The 4,636-nt window shown below is 40.4% G+C and overlaps 1 non-coding gene across 1 annotated transcript; it reads right to left on the bottom strand.

The window, feature by feature from the left end:
- Positions 1-1,081: 1,081 nt before the first annotated feature.
- On the bottom strand, positions 1,082-1,185 carry LOC116527052. The gene has a single exon (XR_004258364.1). It is a non-coding gene; the product is annotated as a small nucleolar RNA U13 (small nucleolar RNA).
- Between the last annotated feature and the right edge of the window lie 3,451 nt (positions 1,186-4,636).

Below are 4,636 nucleotides of genomic sequence, written 5' to 3'. Positions count from 1 at the left end.
AGTTTTAAGAGGTTTTTGTATATTTTGTCTACAAGACTTTAATCAGATATGTTATATACAAACTACATGATAAATTCAAAAATGAAATTTAAAAAACACTTAAGCCAGGAGAGAGAAAAAAAAAACATACTGAGCATATTTCGGGGCACAGTCTCTGGAGCTGGTGATCCTGAGTCCTGCTTCAGGCTTTGCTCCTTGTTAATGGTGTGCCCTCCCTGAGTCTCAATTTCTCCCTCAGAAAATGGAGACAAAATAATTGTATTACACTTTGAATGTGGTTGTGGGTATTAAATGAAGTGATGTGTAAAGATTGCTGGTGCTTAGTAGAGATTCAATAAATGGTACTTTAAATGAGCTTAACTTACCCAGGATTCTCTGGGCAGCAAGTGGAGAAACCAGACACAAACTTAGAGGTTTCTGCTTTCAAAACTCATGCCTTTCCCATACTGTCCCCACTAGAGGGCAGCATTAGAAGTCAGACAGCCCTGGGGGGCCAATTTTACCTCTGCTACCTGCTAGCTGGGTAACATAGAGAAGGTAACTTCACCTCTTCTCTGAATCTTTTCTCTAGAGGGAGGGTTGAATGAACGTATATAATATACATATATATATATATATATACATGCACACACATATTTATACACACACACACACACACACACACACACACATATATATACACATATATATTTAAGTCTAGCACTATCTCTGAGACATAGCGTATGGTATCAATTTCATTTATATACATTAAATTTTTTTTTTTTTTTTTGGAGATGAAGTCCAGCTTTCTCACCCAGGCAGGAGTGCAGTGGCGCAATCTTGGCTAACTGCAATCTTTGCCTTCTAGGTTCAAGCGATCTCCCACCTCAGCTTCCCGAGTAGCTGGGATTACAGGCGTCCGCCACCGTGCCTGTCTAATTTTTGTATTTTCAGTAGAGATAGGGTTTCACCATGTTGGTCAGGCTGGTCTCGAATGCCTGACCTCAAGTGACCCACCTGTCAGCCTCCCAAAGTGCTGGGATTACAGGCGTGAGCCACCGCACCTAGCCCATTTAAAAAATTTTTATTTTTATTTTTTTCATGTCAGATAGATACTGTGCTGACATTATAGCAAGGTTTGAGGGAAGCACATCTTACACATGAGCATGAAAACCCAATCATCACACTTATGAACTGCAAAAGGATCCGTACACATTGTCTGAAAGATGCACCATGGTGCATGGGAAAACAAGACCTAAGAGACAGGAGTCCTGGGCTCATGCGTTATCTTGGTCTTACCTTGCTAAGTGACCTCATGCAAGTCTTGACCTCTCTGGACTTTGGATTCTTCATCTAGACTAAAACATTAGAGTCACTGGGGGGTGGGGGGTCTTTTAAAATCCCAATTTAAAATATGAAATGTACATATGTGAATGGTTAACACCAAAAGTAAGATAACAGATGCCTCTGAAGAAAAATAGAAGGGGATGGATTGAAGAAGGAAGTTCAACTGCAGCTTTATTTCTTAAAGAAAAGTTGGAGTAAATGCGGCAAAATGTTTAGCTTTGATAAATCTGTGTGGTAGAACACCAGGGACAGTGTTTTCTACACTTTTAAAAGGGAGAAAAGAGTTTGGTGAAAAGCAGATAGAGGATGGAGTATTGGGTAAGGACATTCCAGGCACAAGGAAGTGAGCAGAGACATAGAGGAGATAAAGAGTATGGAATTTTCCAAAATATTTTGATACATAAAATTCAAGGAAGGGAGTGGCTGAGACAAGCAAGGAGTAGTAGACAGGTCAAGTCAAGGAGGGCCTTGTGTGCCAAGCTGGGGAGTATGGACTTTTGTCTTGTCTGCTGTGGAGGTAGAGAGGACGGTCATTGGAGTTGTGTGATATGTGCTTTTGCAGTTCAAAATTATTGGTTTGTTCTTTATTTAGTCTTTCATTGACCCAGTACCTTTCCAGTCTCATGCCATTGTTCTGGGCATTACAGATGCAGTGTTGAACAGGATGGGCACCATCCCTTCTTTGATGGAGTTAGTCTCCAGGGAAAGCAGACACTGAAGTAATTGATTATAATATTGATTAACTGCAAATGTGATTCACTACACAGTAACAGTGTAGAGGCTGCAGGCAAGGACACCAGTTAGGGCTTATTACAGTAGCCCAGGAGGGGGAATTAGGGGCCCTGGACCTGGGCGATAGCAGATAAGATGGAGATGAAAAGACAGCATAGCAAATATTCTAGAAAGTGATGCTGGTTGGTCAATGATGTTTCAGCTTGAGTGCCTGCGGGGAGCAGTGGTGCCAAGCTTTGTGAAGGACAGTAATGTCTTCTAAGTCCTTTCTATTTCTTGCATTTATGGTCCTCAAAATTGTTCAGCATCTAGGGTCCTTGTGTTTTCTGCAAAACATAATGAAATAATGATATTTGTACTTTGCAAATATAATATATAATTTTTGATAAGTCAAGCATCATGTTATATTAATTTCTATCATAAGCAAGTAAAAATAGGTGCTTCAGGTTGAAGTAAAAATTCCAGGAAAAAGAGTTAAAATTAGAAAATTTAGTCATTAATTTTTTTCTCTGAAAGACTAGGAAATGACTTTAGACTTATACTACTTTGGCTGCAGAAAACCTTGATCTGGCTTGAGGATTCCAGGATTTTTTTTTTTTTTTCTTTGAGATAGAGTCTTGCTCTGTCACCCAGGCTGCAATGCAGTGGTGAAACCTCAGCTCACTGCAACATTTGCCTCCTGGGTTCAAGCAATTCTCCTGCCCTAGCCTCCTGAGTAGCTGTGATTACAGGCATGCGCCACCACGCCCAGCTAATTTTTGTATTTTTAGTAGATACAGGATTTCACTATGTTGGTTAGGCTGGTCTTGAACTCCTGGCCTCGTGATCCGCCTGCCTTGGCCTCCCAAAGTGCTGAGATTACAGGCATGAGCCACTGTGCCTGGTCAACGCCAGAATTCTTTAAGAATACCATTGGAGGACCTCTATTCTGTATGGTGAATCAGGGCCCTTCCTGGTGGTACTTAATAGAACGTGTCGTAGGTATCCCAGTTTTCCTTCCTAGGATCAGGAAAAGGAGTGATAGAGGGAGAAGGAATAGCCTTATCGGGGGGACTTTTGATGCTGATACTGGTAGGGAGAGTATCTGTCCAATCCTGAAGCTTCTGGCGATACCAGGATTGGAAGAATTTTCAGTCAAGAATGGGACTTTAAAATAAAGTGAAGAAAGGCAAATAACCCAATTTTTTAAATGGGCAAAAGATTTGAACAGACATTTCTCCATTATCAATGCCAATAAGCACATGAAAAGTGGTCAACATTATTGGTTGTTGGGAAAATGCAAGTCATAATGAGATGCCACATCACACTCCCTATTTTGGCTATAATCAAACAGACAGACATGGAATGTGGAAAGCAAAACTCTGTGAAATAATTTTTTTTTGAAATGGGATTTCACTCTGTTGCCCATGCTGAAATTCAAGGCACAATTATCGCTCACTGCAGCCTCAAACTCTTGGGCAATTCTCCGGCCTCAGTCTCTGGAGGGATTACAGGCATGTGCCACTGCTCCCAACTTTGTCTTCAATTTTCAAACAAAATCTCCAAAGCACAAATTATTAGGCAAAAGAACCCCCTGAGAAAACCAACACAAACACTAAATCCAAAAGGCTAAGGAGCATATAAGTAGCCAAATTAATGGTACTTGGAGAAGCAAATTAAAAGACTAATTACCAGAAAATACATTTAAATTGTTAGACTTGGAAAATATTAAACATCTAGACAGTGTCAGGTGGTGTTGGGGATGAGGGATTTAGGAATTGTCATGTGCCACTGGTTAGTACATAGGTTGATGCAGACATTCTGAAAACTTCGCCATTCTGTATCTGGCTAGGCATCCCCCCTAGAATTCTCATATACATATGGAGTTGCTTTGGCAGTTGACAGTTGGAAGCAATCTGGTTATCCATCTCTTAAGAACTGGATTAGTAAAATGTGTCAGATACATCTGAAGCAGTTAAAAGCAATAGTCCAGGCATACAGATAGCAAGATGGCTAGATCTTAAAAATGCTGAGAAAAGCAGAAACTGAATTAAACATATACAATTTTAAAACACATCTCCAAAAAAAATGGACATTATACCAGAAAATATACAAAAGAAGGATACATACCTAAAATATCAAAATAATTGCATGTGGGGGAAGGGAAATGGAGCTAAGCAATGGAAAGAAAAGTGCACAAATAAAGGGATGAATGGATATATAGAGGGATAGATGGAGAGATGGATGGGGGATGGATGGAGGGATGGCAGAGAGATGAGGCAGGGGATGGGTAGATGAGTGAGTGATGTATGGGGTTCTCAAACAAGAGAAGGACCTTGCAAGGACTTCCAATGGCAGTATGCCTCAACTGAGGAGAACGATGACATCCACCCTCTGCCTGAAAAGTCCCATCTCAAAAACAAAACAAATCCCTAAATATCAAAGTGGTCTCTAGCAACACTGATAAATTTTCATCAAGAAAGCATTTTCAGGGCAACTTCTACTAAGACCTTTGCCTTCTTGATTAGCTTTTTATGCAGCACTAAAGATCTTTATTGAATATTGCTTGTGCCAGACACTGTTCTAGACGCTGGAAGTG

The sequence above is a fragment of the Sapajus apella genome, unplaced genomic scaffold (genome assembly GCF_009761245.1).
Source record: "Sapajus apella isolate SASKATOON/1434 unplaced genomic scaffold, GSC_monkey_1.0 scaffold52, whole genome shotgun sequence".
Classification (NCBI taxonomy): Eukaryota; Metazoa; Chordata; class Mammalia; order Primates; family Cebidae; genus Sapajus; species Sapajus apella.
This window is presented reverse-complemented; position numbering and strand designations above follow the sequence as displayed.